The sequence below is a fragment of the Pipra filicauda genome, unplaced genomic scaffold (assembly GCF_003945595.2).
Source record: "Pipra filicauda isolate LSUMZ 115617 unplaced genomic scaffold, ASM394559v2 scaffold27_size4233163_pilon, whole genome shotgun sequence".
NCBI classification, from domain to species: Eukaryota; Metazoa; Chordata; class Aves; order Passeriformes; family Pipridae; genus Pipra; species Pipra filicauda.
The window spans coordinates 2,579,623-2,599,514 of NW_024104398.1; the positions used below are offsets into that span (position 1 = coordinate 2,579,623).

A 19,892-nucleotide genomic window follows, 5' to 3' on the forward strand; every position below is an offset into this window, starting at 1 on the left:
ACTGAATTTTAAACACTTTTCAGTTTTTCTTGTGTAATTCCAGAGTATTTTAACCAATATTAACGGAAGGCACAAATCCTACCATTCAGTTGTTTGCAGAGCAGACTAGCATGATCAAAAGACACCCTGAACGCCTGTTTGGATTTTTTAATTTCACAGAATTGTAGCTTGAAGAAGCTGAGACATTACTGACTACCAGTAAGCCCTACCCTAAGAGATATTTTCCTTCAAGAATAAAAGTGTTCCACTTCCTAAACTTCAAAGACAGTAAGAATATTTTCAGCCAGACTCAAAATGGTATTTAGGAACCTGGTATTTATTCCTGTTGATTTCAGATGCCTCAATACCTTTGCCTTGACATAGAAACTGTGCCAAGTTAAAAACTCCCTTGCCAGTTACACCCTCTATTAACAATCCTGGAGCTCGAGAATTCTTCTTGTAACAGTGTGGCTTTTTCCTTGCGCATGGCTGAATTACCAGGATTCACATTTTGCTCACAATCCTTAAATGGACATAACCAATCCAGTTGTAAAGGTACCCTTTCTAAGGATGTCATAGCACCTGTATATATGGTAGAACAAGCTTGCCAGGACAGGTTGAAGCTGTATCACGAAACCCCATCTACAGCTGACAAGGACTAACAGTTAAAAAAAAAATCCAATCCAAAACAAGATTCAGTGTCTTGTCACTGCTACAAAAGATCTGGGATTTGTCCTACCAGCCATGTCAAGAAATACATTATTCTGAGTCAGGATGAGTGATCATTGCTTTTGCTTGGTTTCAAGGGAATTACGCTTATATGATGGCATTCAGTAAGTCTTGAAACTGTTGGCCAATTCTGTCAAAATGAAATAGATCTAAAGACACTAGCTGAGATCACAGCCCATCTGTACTCGGTGTACTTGCGCAAATGCGTGCCTGGCAGAACAAAGACAGGAGTTGTGCCCTGGAGATGCAGGGACATAAAAACAAAGCACATTGTGACCAGCCGAACTCAAGAAATCAGATCTCCTACAGAACTGTGTTCCTTGGTTGATTAAAAGTTTACACTGAACTGTACAAAGATTTTCTGTTCCCATGTTCAAAATGCAACGTATCAAATCAGAGTTATTTGTGTTCTTTGAAGTTTTAAGGGAGATGCCAGTTCAGGGGCATTTGCCCAGAAAATCCTTCTCCCTTTCTCTTTACAGCTTCATTTACATCCAATATCTTATTGCCAAATAGAGGTTGTCACATAAAAACATATCACTCAGTCACTGAGCTAAAAACTGGAGAAAACTGGCAAGTGTCTGATTTTAGACTTGCTTTTTCTCAGCTGGCCTGTTTCTACAAAATTTGCAGAAACTTAATTACCTTGGAGCTGTTCTCCTTATGTCACGCTTGGTGTGAAACTGGGAAATGGTGATAAAATATTATTTAAGGGACAAATACATGTGTACACATATATTAAGGAATGGCAAAAACCTTGTTTCCAATAGAAGCTAGTTATCTTTTTGATCTATGCAGGTGTGTAGCATCCCCTCAGGCAGTGGAATTGCTCTCCAAAGTCATGTGGATGCAGGTACAGCCACATTCTGAGGCTGAGCATCCACACAGCAGCTTTTAGGATGATTTGCAAGCCACAGATAAGTGGAGGAGCACAAAAAATGGCTTACTCCCAAGGAAAAGCTAGACACTCTTTTTAATGAGGTTAGTGCACAAAGGCCACACAGAGGACCTTTGCACCAGTAACAGACTTGGAAGCATGGTAGAAGTCTTGACTAAGATAAGAGGGAAAGAAGGAGCAGTGAAATACATGTCTGAAGGAAAGAACTGAAACTATCAGAAGGAACACAGGAAGAAAGTTAAGCACCACAGTGTCGCACCCTGAATGGTAGCTAATTCTGCCTTCCTTGGAAATTTGAGATCTGATGATTCACAAACAATGGGAAAGCAGCACTGGGTGTAGGGGAAAGCTGTTTTTATAGAGACCATCAGCTTTGTCAGACTCCATTTCCTGACAGCTAGTTTGTAGGGAACAATGTTGCTGTGACTCACCAAAAGATGTTTGTTTCTTGTGGAAAAATAAGTCACCACGGGACTGATTGCATTAAGTTACATTTCCTTGAGATCCAACTGGCTCACACACTTGGCAGCCACAGAGACTGTGCCAAGCTGATGTTCATTTCAACATCAGATTTGAGACATTTTTAGGAAAACAAGGAAAACACTTTAAGGCAACCAATCAGCTTTTAAAGTTTTGTGGCATTTTTTGAATTCTTTCCCCAGAAAACAAGCACTGCCTACAAAGATTTTCAAATTACACACAGCATGCCAACAGCTTAAAAGTAACATCCAAAAGTAGCAGCAAGGAGTTGGGTACGAGTGGCAGAGTGATATGATTTTTCATTAATGATTCAAGATAGCCAGGATTACATTTAAAGCAAAGGAGAAGGCAGGTGTCCTGCTCTGATTAACTTGCAAAATAAAGCAGTCTTGCAACCATCATTTTCACAATTAGTCATCATATACATGCATAATTCCTGCAGATTTCAATCTGTTAACCTATTTGAATAGGCCTATTCCTAAGAATAAAATTTTCCTGGACTCACACAGGCCAAACCAATAGGGATTTAGGAATAAAAGAGATGGCAGAAAACAAGTGTATGAGAAACCAAAGCCTTATGACACATAGAGGCAGGGGGACTTTACATACAAAAGTTGCACAGAATCTAAAAATGAGGGTAGAGGGCCTTATAATATTGAACTGGGAAACTTTCTAACAGTTTAGGAAAAAAAACATGTGACGAAGTCAGACCTGCTTAAGGGCAATCAGAGCCAAGCGAAGATATATAATAGATTTGAAGGGGGAAGAGGCAGGAAGGGAGAAGAGGAACAGGGACCTTGCAAACCGCAGTGGCGTACTAGCAGTGGGGACCTAGAGATGAAGAAACCTCACAGTAACGCTGAGCAACTGGCTTTGGCAAGAGCCCGACACCTGTCTGGGGAGAAAAAGTTGCAGAATTGCAGCTGAACGCTGAACCAGGCTGGCACTCGTTGGCAGATGCGACTCTTTTTTTAAAGAAGCTAAATAAAAGGCTTTACCCGTTTAGCTTATATCATTTAGGGAGATACGCTGCAGTTACTGCAGCTACGCTATTACTTGTATCAGGACTAGACAGGGAGCTTTCGGACTACCCAGGGAGCTGTCCTGGCAAGGACAAGCCCTGCCGCTGTTCCCGCTCTGCGGCTCCGGCGGTGCCCGCTGTCCCTGTTACCCGGGGGGCCGAGCGGGGACCGGGCTCCCTTTTGGCCCCGCCGCGCCGGTCCCGGGCCAGAGGGAGCGCCGAGCAACAGGAGGCGGGTCTGGAGCCGGGCGGGCTGTCAGAGAGCCCCGCCGGCCGAGCCGCGCTCCCACCCGGCGGGAAGGCACGGGACCGGACGGGACGGGACTGACGGGACGGGACGCCGCAGTCCCAGAGCTCCGCAGCCCCGGGACGCCGCAGCCCCGGGACGCCGCAGTCCCGCCGCTACTCCCTCCCCGCAGCCCCCCGAGCACCGGCAACAGGCCCCGCGCAGCAGCGCCCCGGCAGCGCCGCAGGCCCCGTCCCACTCACCGCCGCGGCACCGCCGCCGCTTCCCCCGCGGGCAGCCCCAGGGGCCGCGGTGCCTCCTTCTCCCCCGCCGCGCTGCGGCCGCTCCGGAGCTCGCTCAGGCTCGGCGGGGCCGCCCGGCACCGGCCCCGCGGCTCCGGGGGCTGCGCGGGACGGCGCGGAGGGCCCGCCCTCGCCGGCGCGGCCCGGCCCGGCGGGCGGCGTTATGTAACGCGGGCCGGCCCGCCCCGCCGGCAGCGGAGCCCTCGGCGAGGGACCGCGGAGCGGGACCGGCCTGCCCGGGGCTGGGCACCGCGGCCAGGCTGTCCCCGCACGGCGGCCGCGGCCACGGGCGCCAGGTGAGCACCCGCATTCTGCTATTTTTAGCAAGAGTAAAATGCACCAGAAGAGGAAAAGCTGAGTTTCTCACGGTATCGTGTTCTGCGGGGCTTGGAGCTGTGAGAGTCACCGACCACCGCGGGCGACAAGCCCCAGGCGATCCCCACGCGTGCCGGTAGCCCCGGTGATCCGCGCCAGCACGTGGGCAAGTCTCTTAATGTTCCTTTAGAATGCCCTGTATCTCAGCAGTTACACGCGCGTGAAACAACCCCAGCTCATCACAAAGTAGTGCGACCGGGAATTCATTTGGATGCATGAAAGTGACATTTTGAGAAAAAACAAACAAACAAACAAACAAACAAACAAAAACCAACGAAAACTTAAGAAACAAAACCTGTTTCCACTGTAGTACTGGCTGAGGCACAAAGTCTACTGCGTGTGTTCAGGTAATTATGGGAAAATCAGATAGAAACAAAAGGAGCAGCAGCAGTGGTGCGTTGCCAGCCACAGCGTCGGTTCTGTAGCCCAGGGAGAGAAGCCAGGAAGTCATCAACATCTTGTGCTCCATCTGCGGCATCAAAAAATTACAATCATATGAGAGCCTGTGCACTGAGCCACAGGGAGGGAAGGAGGGAAAGAATGAACAGCCTCTTCATATTTGAACAACAATATAATGTAAACAAACTGAATGAGCATGTGAAGAGGTTTGTATTTCATAAAGCATGAAAACGTCCTCTTTGGCAGGGTTTATATTGCTGCCCTCTGCTGCTGGGAACTTGAGCGGTGCGTCTGCCTAACGAGCAGAAAAACGGGCTATTTGCGATAAAAATCTGATTACACATAACAGTACTGTGGTCAAGAGCCTCGAAATATATAGTTCAGAAGTGAAGAAAGGGTGAGCTCCCCGATTCTGCGAGAGGCAGGGGGTGACAGCTCTCGACCCTTTAGTGCTGGGTGGATGGGATGACTCACATCAACAGTGGTCTCTGGCTGTATCAGCCGGGGGAGCCTTCGTAGGCTCATTTCTGCCCATAGCCAGAAGGTGATCTGCCATTCACGTGCCAGCACAGTCTTAATTGGAATAGCTCTTTATTTATATTGCTCCCAAACCATCAGGAATCACTATCCCTCCCCAGCAGTGTTAAAGGCCAAAGGAAATTTTGTCAGAATGTCATGGTAAGGAGTGCACTTCTGTAGCAGATTCTGACCTTGAAGCTCCAACTGGTCACAGTGTATACTGTAGCGGCATAATTTGGGGTGATTACGATCTTTTAAGTAGTCACTGAGAGGGTAACTGAATGCTGTAATCTCCCTGTGTTTGTGGACAAGCCTTTCATCTAACTTGGAAAATAATTTATTCACTACCTTGGTTTTGACAGACTATTAACCTGGAGTAAAGTTCATATCGCCAGTGTGTAAAATTGAATCTATGGCTATGCAGCTGCTCTTGCTCATAGTAATTCAGAGTTGATTATCTCATAATGACCTTCGGAATAGCGTGAGGAAATGGATACAACCCAAAGGGGTTGGACTCCAAGGGAATGTCTCTAGAATAGGTAGGTGATAGAGAATATAAAATCTTACCTGTGAATTCACCTTGGGAAAACTGGCTCAGTTATCACAGTGAGTACATGAACCACTGTCACTGGCAGCAATTAATTCCTTATGAAACCACCCCCTTGGAAATTACTTTGCATACATAGACCTTTTAAGCCCCTTGTATTCAAAGAGTTTGCTGGTTGGGGACAATGCATCCCTGTCTCTAAAAATTGCTTGCATAAAGTTCCTCTTCTGCATTTCCCTATGTGGATGCTTTCATGGCTCAGATTTTACTACCTCAAACAGCTTATACGTGCTGAGGTAGAAAAAAAATCCTATACATGGGCAAACAGCAGGCATTAAGTAAATGAGCATTCAGTGCATTACCCAAACAATACAAAGCTGCCCACAAACCACACCTAAACGACACAGGAGAGGCTGGAATGACTGCAAGCAGTGTGGAAGCGTGGAGGGGCTTCTGAAAAAGAAAGAGCAGCAGCACTAGCACTCTTTCTTTGGAAAAAAGGAATATATTTTTAGAAGCAGTTGGCCCAGCCGCTAAACCAAACCACAAGTATTTGTCAGTGAATGTACAGCATTTTCAGCCATTTCCTGTGATGAGTAGAATACCCAAGAGACTGGGTGGAAAGCACAAAATACTGCAAAAGTAACAATGGTGTTGGCATGGTTTACTCCACAGGAGGACCTGCATGACGTCTCAAAGGCATCAGAAAACCACTTAAAATGCTGCAGGGTAGCTGCTCTCTCTTATTAGCGTAACACACCCATTTATTCACGCTCATAACTGATGACAAACAAGTATTACAAGACATTAGGATGTTTTCCTTTATGTTTGCTTATGTACAGCAATGTTGTTATTCAAATAATGAGTCACATGGCAGTTAGGGTGGGAGGAACAGCATTTATTGGCAGAGTAGCATTTCTGTGCAACATACCAGTGACATGCCTTTGGCACAACAGATCTCAACATTGGGATTTATCAGCATATTTTTGTGTATTGTTTTATAGCTACTAGAAGTTGTACATTGCTTGACAGAAAGCTTTTGTGGGTGGTGTAGGAGTTGCTACAGAACTCTCAGTCAGTGAGGAATGAAGAACTATAAACTCTAAATGCTGATGTCAAAGCAGCTTATCTTCAGGAGCACTAGGACAAGGATCACACTGGCAAACCAGGCTAACTTCCTGTCCTGTATTCACGTGGAGATCACATAGACTTAACCTGGCATTTCACATTCTCCCTGCTGCATATTTTGGATTTTACCTTTTGTCTAATTTGGTTCCACACCTGGGCACAGACTGACTGCCTCCACAGAGAAGTGAGACTTTGTGCTACTATATCAGTTCTGACACTCTGTTGCATTAAGAGTAAGGTCAATTTTTCTGTTGCTTTAAATTTGGCAGAAAATAAATCCTCTTGCATTCCAACTGGCCTCAGGTATCAGAGGGGTTAGGGGAGGCTGGGCTTATTATTCTGAGTGACAGCCAATGCAACATTAAGGAACAGAAATGCAGGGCCAATGTGGCACTGTAATTCTGATCATGTTCAATAAGAATTACCATGTTTTTGAATTCACAAATAGTCTGGTCGTGCCCAATGAACTCTCAAGGCTGGCCTAGAAGTCCAGTCCTGTTCAATAAGTCTCACAGCCGGGTGCAAAACAGTGTAGTTTACTGAGCAATAGACAGGCAGGCTCATATCTGTGATATTGGATTGCCAGAGATAAATACATTGTCTGCAGAAGCACATGTGAATACCTAAAGTATGAATAATGCAGCCAGTGACAAGTACATTAAATTGTGATATGATTATATAGCTCTAAAAGTACGGTCACAAACACAAGTTTGCTCTCTGAATTTCCTGAAGAAGCATTTGGTATAGCCAAGAATTCAAGTCTTACTCAAGGCACCCCTGTGGGGGGGAGGATAGGTACAGCCTGTCAACTATCCCAGGATACAAAGGTGGAATCTCCTCTGACCTCTTTCCCCACTTAAGCTATAAATATATAGTTTTCTTTGAAAGAGTGGAAAAGGTAAAGTCACAGTTGATGTAATTTCACATTTAGGTGGAGTTTGAGTGACTTTAGCCACTAGTATATGTGGTGGTGTGAAAGGTGATATGTATTTTCAAGTTAATGAAGCAAAGTTTACCTTTCTGTCACCATTTGGGTCATTCCCTTGGCTTAGTTTCCATCAGCTGCATTGTCTTCGACAGAGCATGGCCCCAACACCTCCATGCCACTCCATCCTTTGTTTCATGTCCCCCTTACACCAAGCTCCTCCAGGGTTCCTGTTCCTAAGGTGTGCAGGAATTTGGCCCTGGTGAACTATAGCCAACACATGCACTCTTGTTCTTGCTAAACTTCGTTTTTCAGTATTTTCTCCATGCACCTCTGACCCTAAAATGGTCCCGTAGTTAGGCACTTACTTTTCACCCGAGTTCTGACTCATGGGCAAACTTCAATATTTTAACACTCTAAGGACACTAGAAATTTAAGCACAGAGTCTGTAAGACAGATTACAAATTAATTAATTTTAGGATTTTTTTTTTGTGCCAGTATGTTTCCATGTGAACAGAAAAGTGATAGTTGCTGCCCCTTTTTTATTAGCTTTTAAATTTGGAATTTCCTCTCAAACTAGAAGTTAGCAAATACCCCAGAAGACTGCAGTCAAACAGAGCCTGTACAATGTAAATAGACAAAGTGTTAACAACATCCATTAAATCAAACCAAGTCCCTTACACCTGCATATTCTTCTGAGAATAGGAGCCTTCAGCACACAAGATATTTAAATCTGGACTTCTTACTGCCAGTATCACTTCTGGAATCATAGTAAGCATATGCAATTAGGAACAGAGGAAATTTACTTCAAGTTTTCTATTAGATACAAGATACTGCCGAAAAAGCCCCAAATCTCTGTAGCTTCTGCAGTTGACAGAAGTAAGCCTAATAATGAAAATAATGTGGGAGCAAGGTTAGCAGACAAAAATCTATATAAATTCACTCAATTCAAAGGGACTTAAGCCACTATTAACCAGCTGAGGCACTGCTCCATTTATTTGTGAGCAGAACAGACTGTATCACACACATTGGACATATCAGGATTCTTCATGTGAACATCACTTGCTTGGATCACACCATATTATTTGGAACACATGCTCTAAAGGAACAGTTGCCACTGATGATACTGGATTCCTCCATCACTATCAAAACATCCATAAATAACATTCATCCTATGTGTTAATACCAAACAATTTTTGTAGCAAGAGCAAAGCAGTAACTAGGGCCACAAAGATGAGTAGAGAGATGGAACAGGCTGAGAGAGTTGGGTCTGTTCAGCCTGGAGAACAGAAGGCTCTAGGAAGAACTTATAGCCCCTTCTGGCATCTAAAAGGAGCCCACAGGAAAGCTGGAGAGAGACTTTATACAGGAGCATGTAGCGACAGGACAAGGGGGAATGGCTTCAAACTGAAAGAGGGCAGGTTTAGATTAGATATTAGGAAGAAATTATTCACTATGAGGGTGGTGAGACTGGAACAGACTGCCCAGAGAAACTGTGGATGCTCCTTCCCTCAAGGCCATGCTGGATGAGGTTTTAAGCCACCTGGTCTAGTGGAATGTGCACCTGCCCATAGCAGGGGAGTTAGAACTACATGGTCTTTAAGGTCCCTTCCAACCCCAAACATTCCATGGGTCTATGAACTTCCTTTCCCAAGCATCATTATTCTGCTACCTGTTTTCCTTGCAGGTTCTCACAGGTTCTCTTGTTTGTTTTCAGTCTCATGCCTACACATCCTTTAGCAATATGAAAACTTTCCTTTTCTCCCTAAATATAAGAAGAAACACTCAGTGCCCAAAAGCATACACAAAGGGTGTTAAAAGCTGATAAAGGAATCAGACTGGAACTTTGGAGGCAGTATCACTTTACAGTTAGTGAAGAGAAAAAACAGTAGAAAAAGATCACAGAACACTTAAACTACACTGGTGCAGTTTTTCTGATGCATCTGCAGTAGTCAAAATCTTTATATCTGCTTTACTAAAAGGAAGGGGGTTTTTCATACTGCTTCTATAAAGAAGAAAAAAATAGACGTTGTATCTAAGTACCAGTATAATAATTTTGCTTTTAAAAATATTCTTTTAGCAAAAGTGTCAATGAGAGAACAACTGAACATAGACCAAGTCAGAGGCACAGATGGGAGCAAAACACCTGAGACACGACTCTCCTTGCCCAAAGGAGCATCTTCACTAGTGGGCTATGAAGCCCCACACTGTTTGCTCCCTGTGTCTGCCATTCACCAGGGTCACTCAGAGGCTTTTTTCTGCAAGTCCTCTAACATTTAGGCATCAGCAAGGTTAGCAGCTGTGCAGGAAATACAGTTTCTAACTTGTCTCAATTTTGCCACTAGAACAAACTATTGAATTTATTTTGTTTCTTTGAGAAATATTCCCTGCTTTCAGCTACATTCTTCACAACATATTTTAAAGTGCACTATTCTGCACAGCTCTCTTTTCCTAAGTGTCTTTACAGTACCTAGTGACTTATTCCAGTTAGGAAGATACATTAATATGAAAATAGGAGGCTGCAAACTGGAGGAGTGAAAAAGTATCTTTAGGAGAAGGGAAAAAAAAAAAGATTATTGTTGCTGCACTTGTAAACAGGAATACAGAAGCTTGCTGATACAACATGTCTGTCTCCAGATGAGAGAAAACACTGGGCTTGCTGAGGCTCATGCTGTTTGCAGCACTGCACCTATCAAGCACACACCACTTGTGAATCCCATGCAAGCTACAAGCGATGAGAATGAGTCTAAAATTCAAATTAATTGTATCTGGTATATTAAAATCAGAAGCCATTTTTTACCTGTAAATCTTCATGTTATTCATCCATGAGAATTTGATTAATATAAGTGAATTAAAGAACACAGACTTGCCATTCCTGATAACCTGGTATAAGAATAAAGACAAGTCCAAATGTTTCCCCACATTTTGAAATGAAAGATATTCTGTTTTGCATTTATTTTTTACTCTACTTCAACCAGAGGAAAAATCAATATCTATCCACTTTTTAAAAATAAATCTATGAAAGTTAATTAGGTTTATGACTAATCCTACATATAAGCAGCATTTTTAATCTTTTTTAAGAGAGCAGCTGAACGAGACTCATAATTTATGCAAAGAATAATCTATGCTGTGAACTCTGTAGACCAAAAAAGGTTTACTGACTGTATTATGGCAGTACCTAGAGATCTCTGAACTGCAGGCACACAGTTTGCCAGCGACTCTGAATGTTCCTAGGGAAAAACACTAGATGTTCTGGAGCAGCAACAATCTAGCCCCACCAGATTGTGACTGAGGAAAGTGTTGACTTCTGCTTTGAAAGCGTCAAGGAAGCAGCAACAAAATGGAAAGCTGTAGGTTTAGGAGCATGCAGTGCTAACTTTCGTAACTAATGGCAATGCCCTCATTGACACTCAGCAGGAGACCAGGGGAAGCCAGGGCACAGTGCAAATCAGGATTTGTAGCCAAACCTCCTGTGTCCAACATCAATGGACTGCACTTTTTTCCCAGCTCCTCTCTGCAATCCTCTGGATAGATAGCAAAGGCAACTGTTGATATATAACATTCCATAAAGTTTTTACTATTAAAATTATTCCTTGCTTCCCTTCCCACCACAAATGCGGTTTTGCTATTCTGATTTCCCTGAGACTCAGTAGTCTGGAGCTACACTTTCACCTCATCTAGTTTCCCTGCTCCTAGGCATGCCAGCTTTGTGAAACAATTTGTTCGCATCTAGTCTTTTAAGGGATGGGAAACACACACTACACCAAACAACTCTTGCATGCCAGTGTTTAGAAGACTGTGGGTCTAGGAAAAGTCTTTAGTTTTACTTTCCTCCTTCCATGGAACACAGACCTTAAATCATTCACCACAGCAGTCAAGCATGAAACCACAATAGAGCATAGATCAACTTACTTGGATTGAGTGTCTCAAACTAAAGCACGGTGACAGAAAGCAGCAGCAAGGGTGCACCTTTGCCTCCTCATGTCTCCCAGGACTAGCATCGATTGAAAACTAGTATCTAAACAAAGAGCAAAAGGGCTACTGATAGGAAAGGGAGTCCAAGGATGATTCAGAGTGATCTGAGCATCACTGTCACAGGGAAAGTGATTGTTCTGAAACTCAGAGCTTTTGCCCAGGGTGAAAGTGCTTTTGTTTGTTTGTTTTAAATGAAGTCAAGCTGGTTATAAAGCAGGCCTTTATACAAGCCCAGCACCTGCTACAGTTAAATGACACACAACTTTCAGGGCCAAGTTCTTTATCTTGCAAGTTGCTAGCTATGACCAAGGAGGCTGGGGACCAATCTCAGCTACCATGGGTATCAGTAAAGGAGGAATGCTGCTACGAACTTCTGAGGAAGAGCTTAGAGTACTGCAGGATTAAAATTTCAATCACTGAATTGCAAGAAATTAACTTAACAGGAAGCATTAGAAAGCATGCAATTATTTTAATGGAAATTTAGGAAAGGTGCATATGTATGTATTTGTGGGGAAGCTGCCTATTCTGTGAAAGAACTGCTCACCCTCTAAAGATGCATTATTAGTAATCCTCACCAAACAAAACTGTATGTTTGTGTGATGCAGTTATGAGCATTAAAACCACTGTATGTGCACAGTCAGAATAAGGAAAATCACCATATTTATATGGGCCATTTGGCAGTGCTCTCTCAGTTCACATGTTCCTGGAACAGTCAGATTTTCAAGAGATACAGGTTTTCATACTTCAAAAAAGGAGAGCAAAAACATTTCAGAATATCAAACCCACCCCAATGTCCCTCATCTTTATATTGTTTTTTCTGGTTTTACAAGTTTCTCTTTTTAAGTAAGTGCAGCAACCTAAAAATTCAAGTTTCTGGGCTCCCCTTTAAGAATTTGTATTTTTACCTCCCACAAGTGATACTTTGACTCTTTTCTTGATTTGACTCCACAGATTACAAATGCAAGTATGCCAACACACCCACTCCTCCTCTCCCATTTTAAGTTTTTTCTAGATCTTTGGGTCTAATTTTCTTCACATCATATAAAAACTCCCCTAAAAACCAAATGATCAAACATATTCCTGCTGTACTCATGGACACTTTTTTAGAGACCTTAATATATGGGGGGAGCTCACAGTTTACAGCTGTGACATCAGGATCTGTTCTCAGCAGGCAGCAAGTTGAAAGCCCCCATTCATTTCAGAAACTCAGTTTAAGACACCTAACTTTTCACAGTGATTTTTGCAGTATATATACTCTTTGCTTCATTGACTCTAATTACAATTGCAAGGACCAAGAACTTTTCCTAGTCAGCCTTCAAACTGCATCAAGACAAACACTCAAACACCAGCAGTGAGCACTGTTGAGGACTGTACTCTAATTTTCCAGGTTTCCTTCCATAGGAGAGATTAAAATAAAATCAATCCAAGGAAGGCATATTAAAGGCCTAATGCTGTCCTCCTGCAAGCAGCTTTCTCTGTTTGAACGTCAGGGCACACCAAGAAAATTAATGCCTACTAACTGAATATGTAGGGCTTCTGGGGAAAAAAGATGTCGTAATGAAAACTTTGGTGTGCTATACATGCAATTTTGAAAGTTGTTCAGCCTAAAACTAGCATTTCTTGAGTGTCCTATGTCACAACTCTGAGAACATTCCATTAACAACTTGCATCTGTGCTTGTTTCCTCAGAAGTCAATTAACAATAAACTTTACAACACACATTTACAACACAAATTCACATTGATCCTTGCACAAACCACCTGGTAACTTCTGCACTGAGCGTAAGATCACAAGCTGGTTGTTCTTCACCATAGTGTGGTCACTAAGGTGACCAGTGGCACAGAAGGCCAAGACACACTGCCACTAGATTCTCCCCTAAAAGCTTTGAGGACTTATTTCTCTGCTCTTGGAAAAGCCTATTTTGCATGTGTCACTAAACTTTAGCCATTTCAGTCCTATCCCATCCTTTTTCTTCATGGTACAGATTTTTTTAAATTTATTTTTTACCTCAAACTCTTCCCAATTTTGTTTCCAGTGGTTTCTGCTGTCAGTACCATCAGACCTAGTTGCTACAGTCTTACTAATGCTCCTTGTCAGCTCCACTGTCTCTCCCGTCCATACTCAAGTATCCCTCAGATACTCACCTATCTGGTCTGAAAAGCTCCCTGCTCTGAAGGGATAGTGATTGGAATACACTTGGAAAGACACTGCCCCATCCATCTGTAGGATCAACCACTGTAGCTGTCTGCATCAGATGAGAAGTACAATTCCCTTCTACCTGAGTTCCAGCCTCCCACACCTTTGCACACACTCCCTTTACTTTTGTTACAGGAAACAGACCCTAGCTCAGCCCACGCAAAATAAGAAAAACGGGGATAGTATCACATACACTGGGGGGGGGAAAAACCAAACAAAAAAACCAACAACACAAACCAGATACTTTTACCTCAATTTAGTTCGTACATATTGAAATAGTTTTGCAGAACCTCATACCACAGCCAGACACGGGCACATTTCCATGCACAATTCCTGTCAAAGTCAGTTCTCAATTAACTTTCAAGCCCTCAAATTCCACATCACAGCTCTCTTCTCAGAGGTAACACACTTTACATCTGCCTCATCCAAATTCAAGTTCTCTTTAGTAGAGGATAAACCTTGTGCAGCTCTTCTGGGAAATTTTAGTCAAAAGAACTCAAATGGGCATAAAACCTGGAAAGCTTCATTCTACACAACAAGATGTCAGATGAGAGTCATTTTATTCTGCATAACACCTTATACACTAGAGACTAGAAACATCTTTTTACAAGTATCATTGGTTGCTATGACTAATTTTGCTTTAGCTACTCGCTTTTCTTCATCCCTGCTTTAAAATAACACCACTGCACTTCCACAAACATTCAGTATATAGCTAAGAATTACACTCAATATTTTTACAGTAATGAGAGCTTACTTATATTAAATTACATTGATAACACTAGCAACTAAAGACTAATGTTTCAACAAAAAGTTTCCAGGCTCCCAGAATGACTTTCGGATTTGTCAAGTAAAGATTAAGAAACAGTAATTCATGTGATTTCTGGTCGCAACATTGGTTAGACTATTGTGCCTTTCCAAAGGAACATTACAAGAGCTTAAAAATGTTAAAATGTATACATGTATTCCTAGAAAAAAACCTGAAAGACTAAAGGATATGTGGTGAGAGAAATAACATCTTTATTGAAATATCATAGTACCAAGTTTAAACCCAGTAAGATATAAAAAAAAATCTGATTAAGCTTCTCCATAACAACTCCATCTGTTTCATAAATACAGTGATGTGTGCAAAACTTGAATTTTGACTTGGAGAAATAGCTCATGCTGTTGAAACATGGAGAGGAGACGAAACGGCCAGTGATATTTATTAAAGTTGAGGAACGTTTTTGTAATATGAGATGTATTTCTCAAAATTACATACCAAAATACTGCATCAAAAAATTATATAGAAGAGGTAAGGAATTCAGAAGTGCTGAACAGATGTAACTGAGACAAGCACTCAGTCCTGACCCCGCCCTTTTAGCACAGTATGTAACTCGGGGCTCACTCGTCGCCTGACGGGAGCTGCCAGGGCCCCCTCGTGGTCACGACAGACACGATAATCGGAGCTGCTCTTATCCCACTCCATCTGCACGTTCTCAAAACAAGCAAAGCCAAGTAAAGCACCCCTGTCACCGCAGGTATAGAGAGTATGCCGACAGACCTTAACTGGGGCACAAGAATCTTTCTTACAGGCAGAGACTGCCCTGGGGTTTTCCAACCCTTATGAAAGACCAGACACCTTCAGCATTTTAAGTAAATTACAATTTGTACAAATTATCACATACCATTTGGGAACTCAAAGCTCAAGACACTGTTCCTGCAACACTGGACAAAAGTGAGTGCACAGGAAGCAAAGAACAGGACATGCATATAGTTACAGTCCCAGTCCCCAGCCTTCTATGGCTCAGGACTTGATACCATAATGGTATCTTTAATATTTAGCAGATCAAGTTCTCTCTCTTGAGTTTGTCCAGTCTTCTTCTCAGACTCGTGAAAAGATTTTTGCATTCCTAACTCCTAGGTTAGAAGAGGCAAGAGGTGTTCTTATTAGACATAGTATTTCTCAGTTCTGCATGTAAATAGATGTATATAAAATTATGCTTCCTCTGTAATATTGAAAGACTCAAGCACCACTACCATCTGCAACTAAGAAACAAGGATCTAACAGATTTTGATCAGGCAGAACAGCTGCAAGCAGCTTGCTTATCACAAAGAATAACTCTGCTCCTCTATTACAGAGGTCATACTACGTCCTTGCTTCAGGACAGTGTCACAACTCACAAAGCAGAGTGAAAAGAGGAACATAGTGAGATCAATGTCACTAAGAAGCAAACTTGAAGTCTAAAGAGTGCCTCTTTTAAAGGTTCACATTCAAGCCTGAACTTGATCTTGCATTCTACTTGTTCAATGTGGAGCTCAGACGTTTTTCCTTTACCCCTCTCTGCCAAAGGCATCCTTACATGATCTAAGTCAAAAAACTGCCTTAGGTCATGTTTATCGCCCATCAGTTAAACTGATGTAGGTAATTTTGTACATATTCTTCACCTCTGTCCTTTATGAAATGGACTGTTGTATTTCAAAGCTATCACAGACACTGTCTTGGGAATATAAATCCATGGATACTATGTAATTACCTGCCCAGTTCAGAAAAAAGCTTGATTATGGATCTCCAGGTTAGATCAGGTTACATACAGCCTAAATTCCAAAATGTTAATTTCCCACGGGACCTGATTTTCTACATCAGTAAAACCCTCACAACACTTCTACATATCTGCTGCTTGTTGCACAACTTTTTCAAACTAGCTCATCTTCAAAATAACAAAGAACTTTTCACAGATGTGTCTTCAGTGTTCACAATTTAGGCAGCCCAGAATTATAGGTGCATTTTAAGCATTCATAATGCTCTGAAAACTGAAGATATGTCGGTGCTGCCAGATGTTACCTTTATGGTATGCTGAAATTATTTACCTGGCATGCAGAACAGCTGGAGCTCAAGCCAACCCACTAAAAAACTTCAAGAAACAAAAAAAAAAACTGGCCTAAGTAGAGCTCAATTGTTAGGGCACAATAAGGGACCTCATTTCCAGTCACTATCACAAGTCAGAATGACACACAGATATCAGGCTTGAACACGAAGAGGTGTGCTGTTCTGATAAACTGAAATGAGACTTTTCTTTCTCACCAGCTAACTTAGCTCTCCTCTTCTTAAAAACAAAAATAAAAACCTTACTGCTGAGAGTATCATTCTTGGATGTCCACCTCCTTCTACACCGTGTAAGAACATCAATCCATCAATTTATAACTAATAATTCTGTTCAGCAGGAGAATGCCTGAAAGTAAACTAACTTAGGACTAACAGTGACCATTTGAGCCCTGCAGCTTGAATACTGGTGCTTTTATTAGTGTTTTCAAAATGAGGTAATAGGTCTTCTAGCAGGAACATCATCAAACTGTCAGGAGTCTTATGGGAGTCCCATTAATATTTCTTCTGAACAGATGATTTAAATCATTATCTGGAAAATACAAGAAGTTTCACTTAGACTGATAGAAGACAGGACCTGGTGACATAATTATCTCTGTGTCTAGAGTGTACATGGGCTAATTGTTCTAAGTCTTATCATCAGGGAAAAGTGTTTATCCACTAACAAACTGCTGCATATTGCATAATCCAGAAGCATTTGACCATACTGAATACCTTATTAAAAACCATTCTGTTAAGCTTAATATTAGCTCACAGGCCAATCTCACAAAACTACAGTGAGTAATTACAAATTCAGGTACCTCTATTTAGCACAGACTTCTGAGCAGCTTTCCAACACTTATAGCAGTTTTTCAGTGTTCAGCAGACATTACTTTATTTGCCAAACAATATCAGACTGCAGAATTGCTCTTACTGTTGGTAGATCAATAATGACATGGGATAAGTCATTATCTCCGTGGCAACAGAATGGCAGCTGTTGGAGGAATATTGCGCATGTTGCTGCTGCTCCTCTGACAGGCAATGCCTCGGCTTCCTCACACAGGTGCTCTCTCTGCAAGCCTGGTGTGCCCAGGGTACCAACAACCAAGGGCACTTCTTCGACTACAGAGGATTAAGCTACAACTGTGGTTGGTTATGTTATACTGGAAAGAGCATATCCTCACATGGCTTTGTTACTCTTGAGTCTGGTGTCCTTGTGTCACTTATTTCTAATGAACCATCCCCTGTAGAAATAGTTGGGACAAAATTCAGGGAGGCAAATACTAGAGCCCTGTTCATAGCTGAATATTTTGTTGAAAGAAAGCATTTAGTTGTCTTTAAGAATAGAAAGATATCTTTCTTTTTAATCAATTTTGATTTCATTCCACTCTGACTCCCCAGCATCTAAAACTGGCAGGAGCCTTTGATTAAAATTACAAAACAGACCACTTGGGCTGTTACACTTAACACTTGTTATGTCTCTTTATATTAAAACAGTTAAACAAATAGAAAAGCACACCTATGCTCCTCATAAGTTACTGCAGTTTCATCTAGCACAAAGTGGACACATTTTTCCTCATATTGCACAACCTTTGCCATGTTAATCACGACACATTAACTGCAGAAAGCAAACACTTCTCTGTGTCTTTATCAACACGACTGAGCCTGGCTGTTCTGCTGAAATCAAAATGAACTGACACACAAAATACACAATGTTCATCAGCTACACAACATGTGAACTTGGCCTTCAAATTAATTGTAGAAAGTATTTCTTCATGAATACATCTACTTTCAAATAGTGCAGCAACACTTTTAATATTCATAAGCTATTGACATGGGATGAAAAAATGCAAGTTTGGCACAATTCCCTTTGGAACGTGTTCTAATTAAATTTAAATAAAAGGCAACACAAGTGATGCCTGAGGGTGGTTTCATAAAAAATGAAAACAAAGTTGTCACTCAAGCATCATCTGGATACCACAAAAAACAAAGCTAGGCAAGCAGTCTTCTGAATGCTGAAGACAAGCCAATCTTGTTTGTAAAGCTCTCACAGGAGCAGAGCTGGATAGAAAAAGTTATATTCCTTACAAATGCAAGTAACGACAAATGGCCATTAATATACCAAAAGTCTGGATATTACAGGTGCAATGGAAATTAATACTCAGAAACATACTTTGACTTGTTATTTGTGAGAGACTGTATTTCAGTACAGAGGAAAACTTTCCAACATTTTTCTTCTACTTACAGGATGGGCCCTGTTGCTTCAGGAGACCTCCATGTTCTGCACCAAGTTCTTGGAAAGAATAAAGGATCTGCCCCGGAGCTCAGGCACAGCTGGCTGCACACACCAACTGCAGGACATGCTCCAAATCCAGCACTTCCCTGGCTAACGTTCAGCAGTTCTGCCCGTGTTCCAGCACCGACTGAAGCACTCTTTTGCACGGGCAGCCACCCAGCCCAACCTCGCTCCCACCTCTCCATCCTGCAGCACTAAAGCTGAGCATGCAACGAACGGCTTCTTCCTCAGTGATACAAATCGCCCGCTTCATCCCACCAAAAAAAAAAATCAACCAAAACAGGGCAACTGAACGCAGTCAAATCGACCCCTGGGAACGGCCGAAGCCAGCAGGGAGGCAGAGCCAGCCTTTGCCAGCTGCCCACTTAAAGCCTCCGCTGCCTATGGGGACAGGAGGTGCTGACTGAAAGGTCCCACCGCTGCCTCCTGCGAACCTGACTGCGCCCCACCGCTGCAGCCTCGCCCCGCACAGGCGGCCGATGCGCCAGTGCAGCCCCTCCTGCCCGGATCTCCCTTGGCCCTTCAACACCCCCGGCCCCAGGGACCTCCACCACATCCTGCACCAACAAAGGGCCGGCAGGACAGGACCCAGACCCAGCCCAAGGGCAGGCGACGCCCAAACACAGCCCAGAGCTCCCCGCAGGCCCTCGGCGCGCCCTCCCGGCTCTGAAGGGAGAGGCTGAGTACGGCGGCGGCCGCCCGGCAAGTCCTCCTCGCCCCCCGCGGAGGGCACGGGAGGCCTGGGAGGGGAAGGGCGGCACATCCATCCCCCGGCGGAGGGGAAGGGCGGCACATTGTCCCCATGGAGGGCCCGGGCGGGGGCGGCGGCCCCTGCATCCCCGACACCACGAGCGTCGGCAGCACCACCCGGAAGCGGAAGGAACCTCACGCCGATCACGCGCCCCTCTGCGATTTCCCTATAAAAGCCCCGCCCCGAAACAGTCTGACCAATCGCGTCCGCGGGGAGGGCGGGATCAACCAAGCCGCACTAGATTGACAACTCCGTCCCCCAATGCGGTCGCAGCGGCTCGGATCCCTTCACTAGGAAGGTGAAGCCGC

At 43.2% G+C, this 19,892-nt stretch overlaps 1 protein-coding gene and 1 non-coding gene across 4 annotated transcripts in view; both read right to left on the reverse strand.

Annotated features, from left to right (window-relative positions):
* The window catches only part of SYNE3 (spectrin repeat containing nuclear envelope family member 3), an 82,498-nt gene extending 63,468 nt beyond the window's left edge, over positions 1 to 19,030 (reverse strand). The window contains exon 1 of one of the 3 annotated variants that reach the window (XM_039382684.1): positions 18,783 to 19,030. The gene's annotated coding sequence lies outside the window, so the exon portion shown is untranslated. Of the gene's footprint in view, positions 1 to 3,596; positions 3,715 to 4,002; positions 4,085 to 18,782 lie in introns of those variants that run through there. The other 2 variants (XM_039382686.1, XM_027718391.2) reach the window with 2 other exon arrangements.
* LOC113986603 lies at positions 17,395 to 17,668 on the reverse strand. The gene has a single exon (XR_003540243.2).
* Positions 19,031 to 19,892: the final 862 nt, after the last annotated feature.